Source organism: Aulonocara stuartgranti, assembly GCF_965226115.1.
Source record: "Aulonocara stuartgranti genome assembly, chromosome: 23".
Classification (NCBI taxonomy): domain Eukaryota; kingdom Metazoa; phylum Chordata; class Actinopteri; order Cichliformes; family Cichlidae; genus Aulonocara; species Aulonocara stuartgranti.
Window position 1 is genome coordinate 35,135,620 of NC_138958.1, and position 20,799 is coordinate 35,156,418.

The following is a 20,799-nucleotide window of genomic DNA, read 5'->3' on the forward strand; positions in this document are numbered from 1 at the left end:
TAACGGAGATTTCTCCGTGTTGTGGCGTTAACGTCATTTCAACGAGATTAACGCTGACAGCACTAGTGGGAACACAATGAATATGACTGCACATTTACTCCGACATCATCCTAGTGCAAAGACAAGTGGAAGCAGACAAAAACAACAAGTACGCATGCTACAAACTTTACCCGAGTCATTTAGACAGCCGTTAGCACATGATTCTCCTTATGGGGACCTGATATGTTTAATATGCTACTGAGAATATAGCCCAGAAGAAGCGTATAGTATAGAGCTTTTATTTTGGAAAGAGCCATTTCTCTGTAATAAACTCTCTTTTCCAAAGATGAGTGATTTCTCAATCAGATAGATTTATTATTTTATCCCTTTGTTGTTTCAGCAACATTAAATTTAAAAACTGTACTTTTGAGTTAAAATATATATTTCTAATTTTAATAAATGACAAATTAAAAAGGCATGAACATTTTTTTTTGTATCGAAAAAATATCGAACCGTGACACCAAAGTATCGAACCAAATCGTGAATTTTGTGTACCGTTGCACCCCTAATTAATATATTAATATATATATTAGAGGTGGGAATCACCATACATCCCACAATACGATATTATCACAATACTTAACGCACGATATGATATTATTGCAATTTTTTAAAATATTTTGCGATATTCAGATTCTGTACATAAAGGTAAACTTTATCAGTATTCATTTTATCTAATATCAAAGTCTCGCACTCAGTCTCTCATTTCAGTCAGTTTTATTGTTGACAAACTGAATGGTTTGTATTACAGTCTAGTCCAACTTAACTGAATGCAACCATCTGGTACAATTATAGCTATTCTGAACTATAACATATATAAAATCTATGCAGCCCATTCAGCAACTGAAGAATTTGAAAGTAAATTAAAACAAAATATAATTTTACATTAAATAAAAAAGTTTTAAACTTAATTAAAATAAAACATGTCTTAAATTAAAATAAGTAAACTGTCATGTTTATTGCTGCCAAAAATAAGTTAAACACATTTGGACAGTGAAGGAATGTCAGGGTTCTTGCTCAGAAAAAGGATCAACATTGTCAGGGTCCTGGGACTGGGCGACCCAGGATCCCTGAGCAGTCATGTATTATATTATTATTATTATTATTATTGTGTATTTTGGTGTTGCTCCCCCTTCCCTGTGCTTGTGTATATGTGTGTGTGGGTGGCTGAGCACTTGTTTATAGGCGGCGTCAGGCCTGGAGGGTGTGGCCCTGCAAGGGGACTGGCCACACCCGAAGCCACACACCTGCTGCTGATCAGGCCTCGTCGGGGGAGCTACTTAAGAGAGTCTTGGAGCTCCCACTGACGCGGGATCATTGCTTGGGACTCCACGTTAGTTACCCAGTTTAGGTTTTGGTCGTGTAGTGTATGCCTGCCATTGTTCAGTGTCCTGACTGCTGCCGCTATTGTTTCCCGCAGGAGGAGCGTGGAAGGCTTAAGGAGCAGCGAGCACCGGGAGTGCAGACACGGGAGCAGAGAGCACTTGGAGGACACGACACGGGAGTCTGGGGAGAAACACGGGGATTTATTGTTGTTTGATATCACCCTCTGTAAATAAACACTGTCTATACGTAGAGCACCGCGCCTGGGTCCTCCTTCCCCACTCCTTCCACGGTGTGCCATGCTGCACCGTGACAAACATGCTCTGAAGTCAGAGCACAAAAACTTTTTTTGTAACAAAATATCGATTTCTGCTGTCCCTGTATTGATACATTATTAGCAAACAAAATATCACGATACTACACAGTATCGATTTTTCCCCCACCCCTAATATATATATATATATATATATATATATGTATATATATATATATATATATATATATATATGTGTGTGTGTGTGTGTGTGTGTGTGTGTGTGTGTGTGTGTGTGTGTGTGTGTGTGTATTGTGAATATTTTAAATTAGCTTCTTCTCATTTCATCTACCCTTCCTCCAGATCACAAAACTACTCTTCTGGACTGAGATCTGGTAACTGTGGAGGCCATTTGAGAACACTGAAGTCATTGCCATGTTCAAGAAATCATTTTGAGTTGACATCATGCATGATGAATATTAGTTTATGACATGTCCATCTATTCATGAGTCTGTGTCCCTATCCCCCACACTTGCCTGTATTGCTGGTACAAGCAGTGTGGATCTATATTTTTGTTTTTTTAAGGGGTGGGAAGAGGGATATTTAATCCCTTAACAGGGTTGCTTACCCACTATAGTGGGACCTGGAACTGTCCACCATTTGGTCTTGGAACTGAAAAAGCTTCTCAGATGAGAGCAGAAATGCCTTAAAGAAGTCCGGTCACTTTCTTTCCAAGCTCCTTAGATTAAAGGTTTGATCTGTGGAGGATTCATATTGTACATGCGGACCTACATGCCTAAATGCGCTGAGTTGCTGCCATTTAATTGGCTGATTTATTTGCACTAATAAGCAGTTGAATAGGTGTACCTAAAGAGGGCCCAGTGAATGCAGTTAAAGTACTCTATTGTATATATTTCATTATTAAAGTCTAATTAGTAATTTATTAATGTATATATAACTTTTAATGTTGCAGATAAGGATGACTAAGTTACCTTTTTACTGCTAGGTAGCTTTGCCCATAATAATACAGAATCATTATATATTAGTTGATTTATATTTTAAAATCAGAAAATAAAGTTTTTTTTTAATAGTGTTATATTACAAAAATACAATATTCACATCAATTAGAAAGCAGTATAACATAGAAATGTTTAAATAATGAAAAAGTACATTAAAACTGTACTTTAGGTGCTTGAGTAAATTAGGTTCCATCACTGGTCCTATCCATTCTTACTGGGTATTATAAGATTATCAGTGCTGTAGCCCAGTAACATTAAGTGTGGCAGTCATACGAAAGAGGGGCAGAGGGTGGGAAAATCATTTTGAAAGTCTTTTTATGCATATTTCACTCACACCAAAAGTAAAAAGGTTTGCATACCACAATTTAGTAAATCATAAACCCAACCGTGCGCGACATTTGCACTGCTGAATAAACACACAAACTGTGAGGAATCCTTCATCTCTTTTGTCTTTTCTGTTTGGAAGATCATGATCATGATTTATCTTTAAGAATGCATCAGTGCTTTTTAATTAAAACATTATTGAAATGTTCCAGGGAATTTAACATATGAAATCGTCACTATCATGGAGGTCGGAGAAGCTAGCAAAAAAAACCATAATGAGTTATCAAAATTGTTCACAAATGATTATCAGTTGATTAATGGACCAACAAATCATCATTTGACATGTGCAGTAGTGGGTTTCTTGCCATTTGACAAAAAAAGGAAACGTGTTTAGTGTTGTGAGGTATCCAATAGTAGCTTCATATTTTGGAATCACTGGCAGATTAATCTGGCTCTGGCATATACTGATTTACAGCCTATAAAACAGCTGTTAATGGCCACAAATCAGGGGTTTGTGAGTGTTCACAAGGCAGTGTAGGGAGGGGAGTTATTAGCTGGGAACAAAAAAGCAAGCAGAGCAATGATTCATGTGTCGATACATTAAGGAGCTATTGTTGTAAAGATGAGCAGTGCTTGTGGTTTCAGTATGAAAAAGGTAGTAAAAAGGTTAGCCTTCACATCGTCACTGATATAATGCACTTTAATGCTGTAACCATATTAAGCGAACCAAAGGAAATCAGTTCATAATAAGCATGTATCAGGTGCTTAATGCTCACAGCTGTGACTTGTACTTTCACCTGTGGCCCAAACAATATAGTAGCTGCAAAGTGCTCATTCAGCTCAATGTTTGGCTTTGAGTATTTTACACTGAATGCATGAGCAGGATATCTGAAAGGTATCGTAACACAGTCCAGCATCAATCACTGGTACGGTTTATCACTGTTAATTAATGCCTTATACATATTTGTACTCCTTTTACTCACATTTATTATTTATATCCATTTTGCGCTCGGTCTGCTGGCACTGTGTTATCTTACAGCAGCCATTTCCCTGGTGAGAGTAGAATAATGGCTAAAGTTGCAGTGTTTCACATTATCAGACCGCAGCATTGAAGTGCAGCGAGAGAACAAGGGAAAGCTGTTCTGAGGTCAGTACATTAGAGAACTGAACTGACAGAGCAAAGTGTGCCTGTTCTATTAAAGCTGACGTTTAATTGTCCATATGCACAGATTGTGGCTTCAAGCAGATAATCACGCAATGTTGGACACCAGTTTAGTACACTGGTTGAACCATATGGCTATATGCCTAAAACAGAGCTTACCCTCAGCCCTTTGCTGCTGTCTTCCAGTGCTCTTTCGTCGCTTTCCTGTATAATCTTCACTAATCCACTATCCAATAACGAAAAAGAAAAAAAAACATCATGCAATTCCTTTAGTAGGTCTTAAGGAAACTAACATTTCCTTGAATAGTCCATCTCGACTCCCAACTAGTCACAGCAGATGGCTGCCCCTCCCTGAGCCTGGCTCTAAAGCAGGTTTCTTCCTGCAACAAAGGAGTTTTTCCTTCCCACTGTCAAGTGGGAAGGAAAAACTCCTTTGTTGTGATTTGGCACTATATAAATAAAACTGAATTGAACTGTAAACTTAAAAAATGTCAGACAAACTCTTTCAGCCATATTTAGTATCCTGTACCTGAACCTATAAATGGGTATCACGTTGTTTTTATGATGAATCGTGTGGTTGTCAGAATCTCAGTCGTGCATCTGTTGAAACGTGGGACAGTTTGAAATGCGTCTGTACTCTTACTTTAGACGCTTCTTGAATTCTATGTTTGGCACAGATGTTGTCCTCATCATATTCTCACATAGTTCAAACATTTCTGAATATAAAGAATATAAAATATGAAACAATCAAAACATGCTTTTAATGCCTACTACTTCATTTTCAGCAGTACACAAACTAATCTCTTAATATCCACAGTTGGGTACCTAAATATTTGAATAAATGCACAATTTAAAAAAAAAAATCTATTTATTTTAAACACCATAACAGTGGAGATTTTCAGCTTTAAATACAGTGGGTTTAAATAAATTATTGCATTCACCATTTAGGAATTACTGTAGTTTTTATACACCGCCTCCCAATTTTTAGAGGCTCAACCATAATTTGAGAAGCAGTTTCATGTTTTACTCATATTTTTTTAAAAGTTTGTTTTCCTTTTGTTCGGGAATTCTCTCTGTTAAATAATTCACACATTTGCCTCAATCTATTGTGCAATTTAACATCTTGTCATCACTGCCATATTTGGTACACAAGAAAGGTCACCCCCTTTATATAGCTGTGGTAAACATCCATGCCCAGGACTGCAGTGCTTTCAGCTGCTCTCTTATTTCCCACAGGGTCACCGCTGTGGATGGATCCGCATATTTGATTTGGCACAGATGGATAATGAAGTCAGTGTTTACTACTGTAGAAACTGACTTTGAATTTAAATCAGGAAAGTTAAAATATATATATATTTGAAACTTTATAAGAAATAAATATTTTTGACTTTATTCTAAATACCAGACTTTAGTAACTGTAAAACATAAAAGTGCTGACAGCTGTTATGGATTCAAGTCATTTTGGGTTTGCTGGAGCTAAGCTCATGGAAACTGCAACTTTGACATGAGTCAAAGCATCTGCTTGTTTAGTTTTTGGTTATGTAAACAGCATGCTTCATAAATATATTTGAAGCATTTGACATTAACTATAAGCAAGAAAAAACATTATATTGCAACCCATATTTTCACTGTGGTACACAGGTATTGAACGTTTCCAGTGTTACACTGAACCACTGCTGCTGTGAATATTAGAAGTCAGGTTCAGTGTGTTGTTGACTGTAAAAGTCCAAAAATGATATTTGATCTTTCCACATTTATACCAGTTCTTTCCATAAGAAAAAGTGCCTTTAAGCACACTGCTTAACCCCCATCCCTGATTAGCTATACTGCTCACTATCCAAGAATATCTTTTTTTTTTTCAGTGAGCAGCTTCAAGGTGTGATTGTCTGAGACAGAAAGAAAATGAAGCAGGCTGATGCTGACAAAGAAAATATATTTCAGGCTAAATCTCCCCAGCTGATTAAAAAGACAAGTGAGGAGAAAGTCTTAAGTTAAAGCAGTGGGCAGTAATTGGAAGCTTTTCTTTTCACTCTTTTTTATATATCCACAGACAGCCACACTATCAATTAAGAGCACTAAGCGGATGACAGTTTGCATGTAATCTAATAATGTAAGTTGTCACATGTTGCAGAACGAACCACTTAATGAACCCGCGGCCTACATTACTTTCAGCTCTTTTCTCCATTATGGTTCGTTGATGCTTAAGACTTTCTCTGTTGTTAAATCATCAGCCTCTTCACAGTCATATGGTTTTGGTGTGCTCTGTGATGCTGATATGAGTAGCAGAGATTCAAGTACATGTGGGTGTGTAAATATGTGCACATCTGTGTGTTTTGTCCCCGGGGGACCTGCTGCACCGTCCCGCTGACGCAAACAGTTTGAGCCGGCGAAGGTCTGCCGAGAGGCGTTGATTCAAGTCCAAGAGCATGTTCTGCTCCACCAACTGGACAATGCGGGACAACAAGCCAGTTGCACTTTTTGAAATTAGCAAGATTTCGGTGAGGTCTGCAATTCAGCTTACTACACCAAGGAAAATGTTTTCTGCGATTATATCTTGACTCTATTTATCTACAGGAGTGCTCAGTTTCACCACTGTATTATAGTGCTGAAGCGTTTGATATATATACAAATTTTATACAGATGATGCATCAACTCATCTTTTGTTATACCCTTGTTTTGTATCTAGTAGGATTTCAAACTGTTCATTTGCAGAGGAAATACCTCACCACCTATTAGATAGATTGGCAGTTTTTTAATGGAGGCATTCATGGTTTCCAGTGGGTACACCTAAATGAATCTGATTTCCTGACCTTCAGCATAACTAACCATGTTAACGAATGTCTGCGACAACTGTCACCTGCTGTCCTCAACAATTAAGTAAGATTTTGTTTCAGAGGTTTTATGTTCTTCATTTATGGCCCCTACTTTCATTTTGTGTGAGCTTTAACCAAGGACATTCCAATAGGTCTCAGCTAGAGTGCATCTTTACTGCTGCTTTTCAGATAAGCAGATGGTGATAGTATCTCACGCTAAGCCAAGATGATGAGCGTGATTAACATTTGCTCTGCTGAATTTTAAGGTCGTCATTATGAGCACGTTAGGCCTAAGTCACAAAGGGCTAAAGACCAGTCCAAGATCTGCTGGCACCCTCTTGTTGCCAAAATGTGTATTTTTTGTGTAAAAACATGTGTTCTCTAATCAGTTGGCAAGTGGGTGCTTTTAATTGCTAGGTGACAAAGAGAGGGAGCTGCACCAAACATCTCATTGTGATTGCTTTGGTCACTGGCAGCTTGTTGCCACAGTCACCCATAGTTTGGATGAAAGTCACCAATGTGTCTGCAAAAACTTGTCATTTACTCTCTGAATGTCATGATCCTGGGCTGGTCAAGGGTTCCTCTGTTTTCTTTCCCTCTGTAATGTTTTTGTTTTCAGCTGCGGATGGGCAGGTTCTGCCATGGGCTCCACCTGCTGGTGGAAACTTCTGCTTTCCGGTCCTTTAGCCAATGCATCTGATTATAATCAGAAATTTGGTGACCATTTAGCGATTAGTTCAAGCTCCACTTTCCACCAGACTGTTTGCAGTTATCCGGTTTTCATTTGAGTCCTGTGTTTCTTTGTGATTTGCCGGTTTCTCTGTCTCTGAAAAGCATTCCTTCAATGGACCACTGACCATTGATCAGTGGTCACTGAAAGGTTGACCTCACTCCTCACTGTTCATCAGTGGTGCTAGTTTCAGTCATTACACAAGTGTACTGTTCATAAGATCAGGGAAATTTGCATTCAGCTGAGACTGAAAAAGTCACTTGGAAGAGTGATGAAACGTTTCTCCCACTGTAAATGCTACTTCCAGATGAACGAAATCAACTTTTTGGGACCAGGAACACCTGTTACCTCCTAGCTGGTCCACGTCCACTGAAAAAACACCTTTCCACCCCTTTTGTTCTAGAAAATCTAATGGACCCATTAAGGCTTCTATTCCTCAAACCACACAGAGTAATTCCCCTCTCTTTTCTGATAGACAGTGGCCCCTGAGTCATGACCCTTGGGGAGGCTGTAGGTCAGGAGGTAGAGCAGGTCATCTATTGGACGGTTAGTGGTTCGATCCCTGGTCCCCCAGCTCCCCCAGTCTAGGCAAGATACTAACCCCAAGTTGCTGTCCAATGCATCCATTCAAGTATGAATGTGTGTGAATGTTAGCTTGAGAAGCACTGAAAAACCATAGAAGAAAGTGGTTGTGTGAATGTGACATGTTGTATAAAGTGCTTTGAGTGTTCCAGGAGAGGAGAATAGTGCTATATAAGAATCAGTCCGTTTGCCTATTTACATGACCCCCGAATCCCTGTTGGTAAGGCTCTAGGTATACCTTGAGTTTCCTGTTAATAGATCCTTTAAGCTGCGTACTGTCAGTTCTTGGTCTTACTTTAGAGAGCTCTCCATTACTGCCTTACTTGGCTATGACAGAACAATCTGGCCATATGGACTTTGCACAGCTCTGTCTGACTCTGAACAAGGCACGCTGCATGGCCAACATGATCAGGCTCTGCTTTCTGTGTGAGCAGCAGGAGTGTTACCAATCAGTGCCTTAAGCAAATGTTTAACATGATTCACTCTATCCATGCTACGTTGATTTCTGCTCCCTCATCTGAAACTTCCACACCTGCTTATGCATCTGCTCCAAAAAACACCACCTACCACATCTCCGGTGTTTCAGGATCTGACCTCTCCAACCCGGCAGCCTTTTGGGAGGGAGTTGGATCACTGTGGGGGATTTCTGTTCCAGTGCTCCATGGTATGCGGCCATAATATTTTTTCCAAAACATCCTGTTTGGTAGTATTTCTCCATAGTAATTCAGTAGAAACCTACAGATTTGATCATTTCACTGATGAGCTTATGAAAACTTTGATCACCCACTCCAAGTGTCAGATCCTGCTAAGCACTTGTTGAATTTAAAACAACTTGTTTAGTGCTGGAGAAGGGGGGAAAATGGAAGAAAGAAAGTGCCAAGGTTATTTTCTCTAATATTATTTTCTCTAATATTTTTCCATAGCACCATGACCTCAGCCACCACTGGTACCCTTTAACCTCCGAAAACAATGAATTTCCACATTTAGTTGTTTTGTTTTTTTTACCTGTTTTTTGTTTCTGAGAAAAATTAGATTGACATATGAGGACGTGTTTAAAATTTCGATAGAACAGTGGCAGTATGATGTCCTCGTAAGTATATATCAGGACCTTGTAGAACAGAATTTATTATTTTGGTCTAGACATCCCAAAATGTGATATCCACATATGTGGACGCCAGGTCATAGGAGGTTAAAATTTCATTCAGTGACATCATCACTCAGCTTCGTCCATTTATGCTCGCTGCTACGGTGCAGGTACCCATTGCAGCTCTGAGCTTCATTACTGATATATCATTAAAATGGTGGTAAGAACTATTAATTTTGTTATCCCCCCCAGTTATAATCAGGCTGCTGTTGTTGCCATTTAAATTAAAAAACAGTTGTCTCTAAAACCAGAGCTTCATCATGAGTTTTTTCCTACCATCTAGCGTTGTTTACAGCCAATGTAAACATCTTAAAAGGGCCAAAGGACTGCTTGGAGGCAAACCTACTCAAGCCCACCCACCTTTTGTTTGACTTTTTAAATCCTTTTTTTTTTATATATACTGTTACTGAAAACGTGTAATGTTCATGATAAATATTTCGAACCCTAGCATGAAAGGGATTCTCTTAAGATATATCTCCTGTGTACTGCATCTTTGATATATTTGCTCAGTTCAAAGGAAAAATTCAAATACCCCTTTAGCCAAAAGGAGTCCAGAAGTTGAAGATGTCCAGGAAAATCGCAGTAAGACACAGGAGCCTTTCACCACACAAAATCATGAAATGACATGTTTTTTGCCTGGTCCATGTGCCTCTTTCCTGTTAACAAAGAGCTGATTTGCTCATTAAGATGCTTAGTCGGGCTCTCTTTTCTGTAAAGCTCACAGCATGCTCTGTACACAATAAGTCAATAAGGTACCATCCCTCAGTGGCTTACCACACACATTTACAGCTGCTGGGTTCAATAGAAAGTAACTGGAAGCGGTGCTAGATGGCATTATCTCTTTGGTGGAAGACAATATTTTGGCCACATAGATACGTGTGCTTTGAGGAGAAGTATTTATGTTAATCTTTTGCTTTTAATCATTTTCAAGTCCCCAGAGGGCTTCTTTTGAATTTTTTTTTTTTGGCACCTTTACTGGGCATCGAGCCCAAGTTCAGGCTTAGAATCAAATCTTTATTGTCCATTTGGAGGAAGCTGGCACTGAAGGTGTACAAGACAATACATAACCACAATGTATTCATTGTTAATTCAGAGTAACAAGAGAGTACTCCAGCATATAGTGGGAAAGCCCTTCAGGAGATGCTGCCAGTGTGCCACCAGCAGACAAAAACAGAAATAAAAACGTTTAAACCTCTGGGCCATGTACTGTACCCTGCAGCCGGAGTGATCTGCATGTCTTTGGACTGTGAGGGAGAAACACCTGGAGGTAATCAAGGTGTTGGTGAGCATCACTGTCCCTCCTGTGAGATCCATTTACAGAGGAAACGGGGGAAGGGGAGCACTGGGTGGGAAGCTGATCTATTACAACTAAGCAAGTGTGACAACCTCACGGGAATTGTCCTTAATTTACACCACAGTGGCTGATCATGGCAGACAGCAACACTGAGACTCTCCATAAGATATGCTTGACATAGACAAGTAAAGTATTCTTTATCACTGGAAAAAGGAAAGAGCTACATTACAGTGCTTCCAGCCCCCCCCCCCCCCCCCCCCCTTCAATCATTTATTTTTCCTCCCTTTGAAAGTGAGAGTGAGCCTTCGAACAAGCACAGCCTCGCAAAACATGAGCTGACCTGACGTATGACCAAATAACGCACGGCAGATTTATGTGCGATGGTGCATTTATAATCATGACGCTGTTCTTTTTTCTATAGTCAGAGCTTCTTTGCCCTCTTTAATCCCCCCACAGAGAAAAATGAAGTTCAGAAGAACCATGTTCTTATTAATATGGAAAGAAAGTACAACAGCTACCTATCTATTCGAATCTACCAACCCAGTTTTCTCCTCTTAATCGAGAAACGTGATCCACACAGGCCAGATGATTTCTTCTTCCACTTCATGTTGCTCATCCTCCTCCTTGTGTTGCTTTTTAGAAGAGCATGACAGGCCCCATCTGTATTACCCAGTTACCCTGTGGGGCTCGATTAAGAAGAAAGGGCTTTTATGCCTGCTTGGCCTGGCTGGCATGACAAATGCATCGCGGATTGTCAACCACAGCAAACACTCTTGTGTGTACATGCAAGCGTGCATATCCCAGCTGACCATTCAACTCCCATATGTTCAGTATCCAAGGAGCACTGCAATGGAAATATGGCAGGCCTCCGTGGGCTGTCAAATGCATTTCCAAGGAGCCTCATCATCATCTGACCTTGAAAATGTGCTTTTAAATAACTGAGTGTGTCCTTTCTCCTAAAAGTGATCCACAATATTTTCTAGCTATTCGCTTGAGGTAACATTTGATGATTTAATTGTCACAGTGCCCTCTGGTGGCTGGAGCAACAACTACAGGAGAAACAAAGCATATGTAGGGAGGTGGTCAGGGTGGATCGGAAGGTCAGCAAAACTTGAAATGTTTCTTATTTTAAGCCAGTGTGTGTGTTATTTTAAATTATTACAATTATTGTCATTATCATTTCCTTTTAAGTATAAGCTGCAAGAAAAGCTTGCATTGATAATCATTTTAAATGAGGTTTAAAATTTCAAAGTAGTCCAGAAACCACGTAAGACCAACAGTTAATTAATCAGTTATAGGTCACCCAGTAAATGCCAATTACAGAGTAGTATGCACACACTGTAATCCATCACTCAATACTCGATGCTGCACTGGAACAGCCCGTGTCATCCACGCCGATCACAGATCATTTCATGCATGACCTCTGTTTCACCATTACTGTGTGAAGCTTTACTGCTAACATTACCTTTAGCTTGGGTTCAAATGGGCAATTTATGTCAGTGAAACAACAAAAAAATAAACTGAATATATTTCCAGCAAAGTTTTTACTTTTTACTGCATACCGTGAAGATAGTTTTCTAAAACTTAACTAGTTTTAATAAATAGAATCTCAATTATTAGTTGTTCAAATTTGAAAGGCTTCAGCTAATTATCTAGTCCAGATGTAATATGGAAATCATTAATGCTCTTATTTAGAGTAAAGATTAGTAACTATCAAATCAACCTGTCTTGCATTTTCTACTCTGTGCCCCTATCATTTTTAAAACTACACATGAGTGTTCTTTAAAAAAAACAAAAAACTAATACAATAGTGAAACGTGTAATTTGAATATAAAAATAAATCGCTGTTTGTACATTTCTGCTTTGACGTTTGTAATGATCTTTTATTGTTAGTGTAATATATAGCCACACTCGTCATAATGGAACTCATGTAAATAAGAGGTGACAAGTGGAGTATTTGTGTCAGCTCCTTTGTGGTAATCATAACTAGGCCACGTAGTCCTTGTTGGTAGAATCTCAAAACACCCTTTTGGCATTACAGATTGACTGAAGCGTGTCAACACAAGGGCAGACGTTGCAGAGGTTACCTTTTGCTTTTTCTTTCTCCACTTTGGAGCAAAGCATGTTGATTAGAAAACAAAGTGTAATCAGCAGAAAAGAACACTTTACCTTTTGAGGTACATCTTGGAAGATTAACAAGCTTACACGAGAATCTATCCTGTAAGTATACGCTGTAGCGAAACAGTAGTTCTAGTGAAACAAAACCCTGTTAAGAACAGTGGCCAAGGTGGTTGTTTTTACATGTGACATTAGAGGAATGGAATCTAATCAATTCTAATCAGTTTAGTTCATATTTAGTTATATAGCACCAAATCACAAAAACAATATAAAGTTGCCTTGGTTTGCCCTGAGTGCTTGCTAACTTTTACAGTACTTCAGCCTGCAAATTTTAGAGCCATGTTTAATAACTACTTGTTATAAAAAAATAATGGTCACTTAATTCAGATGGGGTGGCTACAGTGTAAATAACCCCACTGGAAACTTGGAAGCCAAGGTTAATGTTAAGTTTAACTTTTTAACTATTTATGTTTATGTTCACTGTACTTTTACTGTGGTTAGTTGTTTGGCTAGGTTCAGGCACAAAACTACTTTGTTAGGTCTGGGAAACGATAGCAGATTGGGTTAAAATACAACAGCAGTGAGGCTGTTCTCAGAATTGCTGTAACACATTAGTGATGGGATTTCCGGCTCTTTTTAGAGAACTGGCTCTTTCGACTCCCAACTGGCTCTTCAGGTTGTTTTGTTGCTTTAATTAACTTATTATTAACAATAATATAAAATTATGCACAAAAGGAATTACTAATGTAGAAAAAAACCAAACCTGTGGTTTTATTTATATATGTTTATATATAAATATATACGGTGGCCCCTAGAGACAAAGCACTACAAACTCCAAAAAGCACATTTCTAGCGTTAACTGAACTTCCAAAACAGCTACCTGGATCACTTAAATTACATAATTGAAAGCATATGTGTATTGTTTGTGTATTTATACACAGGCACTCATATATATTCAAATAATTTAAACAAATGTTCATTTACCTGTTACTACCTCACACCAAATCCGGTCACTGGTACTTCCTGGCTTGTGTAGCCACTAGGTAACAAAAGCCTAACACTGCCCCTAGCATCCTGGAGCACTTCTGTTGTGTTTTGTACGTTCTATGGAGTTTAATTGTTTTGGAGTTTGTACGTCCTTTGTCTCTACGGGCCACCGTCAATATACTTTTATTTATTCACTCCACATAAAATGTAATAAATAAATCATATAATACAAAAACCAACTATTTACATTTTAACTTTTAACTATTTAAATTTTCAGCTTTTTCCTTACAAATTTAAAGTGAAACAACACAAAACACTGCAAATCACAACACAATTAAATATAAATATGAAAAAATATGAAAACAAAAAGAAGATGCACATTCTCTGTCATATGGGCCTGCATGAATAAATCCTTTATCATCCGCAACTGAAAATAGTTGTGGATGATTACTATACTTTTCTAATGTGACGTTGAGTCCCTGGCTCTCTTTCTCTCTCTCTCCCGCTCTGGTCCTGTGCTACTGCAAGTGTAACTACCGCCCCTCCCCCCTCTTCCCAGCGTAAAGCACAAGGCTCGCGTGCGGAGTGAAGCGGAAAAATAGTGCGAGAGAGAGGGTGAGAGAAAGAAAACAAAAACAAAAGCTCACGGCTCGCGTTGTTCACTTCAAAGATCCGGCTCTACGAGTCGTTTCGTTCGTGACCGACACATCACTATAACACATGCATTACCAATACTAATCAAACCCTTGTGGGTATCTTTCAGATCCCAGCAGCTTTGAAACAACAAACTGGGATTGAGGACTGGCTCTGAGAACAATCAAAAAATACAAACTAAAATATAATAAAAAATAAAACCATATAAATGTCATCAAAATGAAACCTTATCTATTGTTGTTAGAATTAAAAAAATGACACAAACTGTTAGTGTTCTTCCCACTGCTTTTTATTAGTAAACTATTTAGTAAAGTTTAGTCTTCAGTTTTCAGTTTATTAGTGTATGAGTAATGGTTATTACAAAGGGTTACAGACAGATGGTTCATCTGATCATGTGTGGTGTGTTTTTTTGAAACCGTATGCCCTTTTTACAAACAGTTTCCAAGGACATCTTTCCAGATGGTACTGGACTGAACCATCTGGGAAGATGATGCTGTCAGAGGAGGACTGAAGTAACAATTTTTGGAGTTTGACTCCCAGTATGTGTTGATTATGGCTATCACGACATCATATTTTGTGTTTACTGTAACAAAAAGAATTCTCTTAAATGCTAATGAATGTCTGATAACATTTTTTAATGCACTAATGTTGTCAGTCAGCTCTTTTCGGCAAATTAACTCTAAATGGAGTGAAGGGAGGTAGAGAGTCTATATTCATAATTTTACAAAAACTATAACATAAACAAATTTAAAGGGCACACAAGTTAATAGGCATAGCTTTTTAAAAAAAGATTTTACAGTTAATAGACTCTAAGTTTGGTTTGGACATTTCTCAGCAGGAACCCACAATTAAATAACATGTAATGTGCATGTAGTATTAAATCTCAAACTCTCACAGCACCACCTAATATTTGTGTATATAACAGCTGCAGCTCCGATGGAGAAAAAACTTCTTTGGTCTGTCTTTTCCAGCGCTTCTCAGCACCCACACAGCACCGCACCACTCACTGCAAAACAGCAAATCTCCATAACACATACAAAAGCACGCAAAAAAATCTTGATGACCAAAAAATGTCAAACAGGAGCATCAGAAAACAAAAACAGAGCTAAAGGAATTAAGTCATATCGATTTTTTTTTTAAAAAAGCTCTCTAAACCGAGTCTTAATGAAATGAGTCGAGTCAATTTGTTAGATAATGGATTTATTTACTTAGCACTTGAGCCAAATGTCTGGGCCAACCTCAGCTCTCTCCATTTCAAGTTTTCCTCTGTCTGGATGAGAACAGTTGCGTAACTTGAGAACTAGGAAAAACACACGCGTGCACACCTGTAGGTCTTATTTTTTCAAAAATTATTTGAAATGAAGATTTGCAGTTTTGCTTTTAATTACATCAAGACACATATGCCCAATGACAAACCCAGGTATAGCTTTCCTAACAAGTCAAGTGTCTTAAAAAATATTGTTGACGTAAGTGTGTGGTACCTCTTCTTTTGCATATAGAACAAAGCCCTTCGTCATCAGCCTTTATTCTGAAGCTATATGTCTAGCAACAATCCTAAAGCCAATCCTTGGAGCTCAGCTTAAATAAAGGTGTTTTTAGAGAGGCAGAACATGAAGTTGGAGTCCAGAGGAAAATAAGATTGTCATGATTTTGTTTTAACCCTAACCTCCGATGCTTAGTTTCTCATTTACTGCCAAGTGACGTATTCAACAAAGGTGCCAGGCGTTGAAATGTGCTCACTGGGTGAAAGTAACACCTGTGAGCAGTGGTCAAGATTTTGTGAAGAAATGTGACTAAAGGTGACAATGCCTCAGGGTTTTCATCCTATAACCTATTTATTTACATTTTGGCAAATTTTTAACATGATGCCTCCTCTTACTGGCTGTTCCTGCTGTAACCATGGAAACAGACAGCAGAAACACCTGGATTAAGGTTACAGAGAAGGAAAAAGAAAGAGTTTGATTTTTCCCAGCCAGTTAAAATGGCCTGTAAATGGCCTGTATTTGTATAGCGCTTTACTTAGTCCCTAAGGACCCCAAAGCGCTTTACACTACATTCAGTCATTCACCCATTCACACACACATTCACACACTGGTGATGGCAGGCTACATTGTAGCCACAGCTGCCCTGGGGCACAGTGATTGGCTAGTAAAATGAGCACTGAATGGTTGACTCTTTTAATTTATATCAACACAGACGCGTTGGCCACACCCTGAAACCACTCACCACAGTTTTTAGCTTTGAAATCTGAAAACAGATATCATCAAACTGGTTGTTCCTGATGGGGTTTAAACTCCACCAGTGAGACCATTTTTTGCCTTAAAGAAATTTTTAAATGACTAAAGCGGCTTGCTGCACATGATGAACAGCAGCCATCTGGTTCTTGCAAGCAGGAAGAAGTAGAGTCTAAAAATGATTGCCAAATGCTATTTGACCCACATCTGTAACATTTCAGCAGCTCCCCACTCCAAGGACAAGCTGCAGCGAGCCATCTGCACTGCTGAGAGGGACAGCAGCTGCAATCACCCGACTACTGGGAAACGGTTGTCCTTCATGCACAGGCTTTGTTTATGTTTATGGCTAAATTCTACCATTCAAATAAAAAAAGAAGGGGAAAAAAGCATCAGTTGACAGTTTCACCTCTGGCAGATACTGTAAGTTCAGAGCAGCTGAGTTATCAAAGATGATGTATAGGATGTGAGTCCTGCCTAATTTGACAGATTTGATGCTCCTTAGAAAGAAGTCTTGTGGGAGATCTGGTTTCTGTGTGTAAATCTGCAAGATACAGATTTAAGCACAGCACTTTTATTGAGTTGGAACCATGTTTTATATGAAAACCTGTCAACACACATAGTTTGACAAATCATTGCAATACCCTATTGAAATAACTTTAATAAAAAAAATTAAGTTCAGTATATTCCAGCTCCTACCTTCCTTTATCTTCACTAAAAAGAAAAAGCTGTACTGATTCGTAGAATTTTAAGAGGAAAAAAAACCCTTGCCCAAAAAAACCAAACAAGCTAACAAACCAAAACTGATGTATCGCACTTAGCTAGTCCTGAAAAATAGCTTCAAAAACTCACTAATGTATTGGACTGTTAGGGTCAGATATGCTATGCGGGGTAAAACAGAGTGTAAACATAATCCTCAAATAGCACTCATATGTGTGGTTAGTTTTACAGGTTATTACACAAGTTGCTGTTTTCTAAACACAGCTGCAGTCAGTTCATTTTAATATCGAGCCCAAACAATAAGACCTGCTTTTCTTCTATGCGCAATTAGCAGTAAATTGCATGTCGCAAACATTAGTTAATCAGTTTGCATGCTTGATTTAAATATTCTCCTCCCTGCATTTTGTATCATGAGAAAAAAAAACCTTTAAGCACTTATTGAACATGGCAAGTTCAATAACCTCTTACATGCAATCTTGTCACAAAGAGTGATTCAGTACTTTTTTAATGCCAAAGCCAGTTTGTGTTACTGTAAATTTGACCATTTGTTGGCTATCTGAACTTCCTAGGCAAAAAGCAAGCACTGGACCAAAGAAGAAAGCATTACATAAATCTGTTATGTGTTGTTTTATGTTTTACATGGACTACATAAGTGAGTCATGATTTAAACGTTGGAAGTGCTGAATTTTGTTAAACCTATGCTGTTTTAATCGTTTTTTACTCAACGGCCATAAAAGTGGAATGGGATATTGTTGTAACCCTGCTAGGCAACATGGACAGCCACTTTCGTGAATGAGATAACAGGACTTCGATATTGATACCTTCGGTGTATCTACTGAAAATCTCGGGTAAGTCCAAATCTCAGTGACCTAAACCTCAAGGTCAGAGGTCAAGTTTTCCGAAAATCTTGTGAATGCAATAGCTTGCGAACAAGGCAGTGTAGAATTTTCAAATTGATACCATGTGTCTACTAGAAAGCTGAGTGGTACCATTGGTGCCCTGGGCTAAGCTAAGCTACTTATAACTAGTGGTGGAATCTTCATTTTCTGCATTTGGAGATAAAAGTGTTATCAATCTCCTTAGTTCGAGGTGAAATGTGTACTTCCAAAATACGTTTACCTTAAATAAGCAAGAATTATATATAATGGCTAGAAATATAACAAATACAGCGTATAGCCAGTATCGAAATAAGCAGTAGGAGCCAGTATTAAAACATAATGCTTTTTTGCGAATCAGCACAAAAAATAAAAAATAAAAATATAAAGCCGCAGGCATTGTATTCAAGCCAGCTACCAGACTCGGAGTAAGACCTTAATGTACAAGTAAAGAGAGAGAAGAAAGTCAAAAGACCATTAGAGTTTAAGCAGGCAGAGAATTGATAAAGTGTCCACATGCAAATAACGCTTAGATTTTCTCACTGAATCTGTTTCATAAACTCAGAAACAACTACCTTTAACAAAAAGTGCAAAACCATGCGGCAGACCATTAAACAATGCCTAAATGAGCTATTGTCTTCATATTGTACTGTACTACATTTCTGTGTTTTTCTTTTTGTAAATATGTGACAGAACACAGAAACACAGCCAAAGATGCAACAAAAGTAGGCAAACAATGATGCAATCAAGAACAACCAGAGTTTCCAATATTTCTAGCATTTATCTTACCTTCATTGTCTGCACTATCTCTCAAGACTAAGCCCAGAGAAAGGTAGTTTGAATGTATTTCTGATGTATAACCAGCAATTTAACAACCAACACTCTGTTCTGCCCCAAAATTGTCAAGCAAACCTTCTCAGCAAGCCTCTCTCATCGCAGCCACAACCCTCAGGGGGTGAAGCCTGGCCGGTCAACCTGCGAAATTTGCCCCCATGGAGATGCTGGCAACTTTTCCAACTTTTCCAACTTTTCTTTAGCCTGTGATGGTAATGCTGTGTGAATTGTGACTGATTCACCTGTGTTTTTATTTGAAAGCTCATGTTATTTATGAACATGCTACTTTTTTTTATCTGTTTGCATTGTTATTAAACATAACATTTAAAGAAGAAGTCTGATATTTTTAAGTTAAAAATTCACAGAAAATAAAGGTAGAGAAATGAAATCTGTTAATCTAGAAGGTCTAAAATTTTAGGAAACATAAACAAGTCAAAAAAAAGTTAAACTTCGCATGCCTCATGCTGTTAAATAAAAGCAAAGCTCCTACACCTCCTTTCTCTTGTCTGATCTCCTATTTACCTTTGTCATCCAGCAGAACTGGGGCTGCACTGGACTCCTAGCTATAAGTACACATTAATGGGGTGATTGTGGCTCAAGAGTTGGGAGTTCGCCTTGTAATCGGAAGGTTGCTGGTTCGAGCGCCGGCTTGGACAGTCTTAGCTGTTGTGTCCTTGGGCAAGACACTTCACCCATTGCCTACTGGTGGTGGTCAGAGGGCCCGGTGGTGCCAGTGTCCGGCAGCCTCGCCTCTGTCAGTGCGCCCCAGGGTGGCTGTGGCTACAATGTAGCTTGCCATCACCAGTGTGTGAATGTGTGTGTGAATGGGTGGATGACTGGATATGTAAAGTGCTTTGGGGTCCTTAGGGACTAGTAAAGCGCTATATAAATACAGGCCATTTACCATTTAATGAATTTAAAGCAGGGTATTGCTGACAAAAATCTTCCAAATATAATTTAAATTGAAGTGTGCAGCTTCATCGACTGACCCTTGGAGAGGCTTGGCTAGCAAACGTCTTACATAAACTCGTTCATTTCAGCAGACAGAGATAAAAGATGACATCAGGTGTTTTGTGGATTGGTAAAAACTCATATATTCCCTTTATGAATGCATAAATAAGGGGTGGGAAAAAAACCTCATTTACTCCCTAATAAAAAGACTTTCCCCTTAGACAGATATCGCCCAGCTTTGTAGGTGTGTGTGCAAGTCCAGTGTAATTGTGTGTGGGTGTGTGGGAGACTGAGCGAGCACACACTGTACTGTGGAGATTGTACTCAGCTCCCTGAACCAAATATTATAGATCTTGGAAGGAAGTGCGGGTGGGGGAAGGGTTCTTCTTTCAGCTTCCTTCAGTTTAATGAGAACCAAGCAAAGGGTAAGATTTTACTGTTTATGAATCGCCACCAGGCAATAGAAAGAAGCATCATACAAAGAAGCGGGTGTTTCGTGAATTAACCCCCAAATTACATTTCTACGAATACCTAAATAATAAAATTCATCTCCTGTTGCTTGTAAATGAGTAGTCTATCATTCATTTATTGCCTTAATTATTTAGTGAATTGAGGTGACTCATAGAGTCATTATGACTTTGTTCACACAATTTGAAGATTATGGTGCAAATAGATGCAAATGGAGGGCTTTGTGTCCCCACTCAGGTTAATCCCACGACACACAGAATAAATTTAGAATTATGCTA

General features: G+C 38.6%; 1 protein-coding gene and 1 long non-coding RNA gene across 3 annotated transcripts in view; one reads left to right on the forward strand and one right to left on the reverse strand.

The window, feature by feature from the left end:
• Nucleotides 1-20,799, reverse strand: part of LOC309701090 (gamma-aminobutyric acid receptor subunit gamma-3-like) — a 193,814-nt gene that overhangs the window by 135,920 nt on the left and 37,095 nt on the right. The window lies entirely within an intron of this gene.
• On the forward strand, nucleotides 1,159-1,614 carry LOC309701120. Its single transcript, XR_014274881.1, has 2 exons — nucleotides 1,159-1,372; nucleotides 1,460-1,614. It is a non-coding gene; the product is annotated as an uncharacterized lncRNA (long non-coding RNA).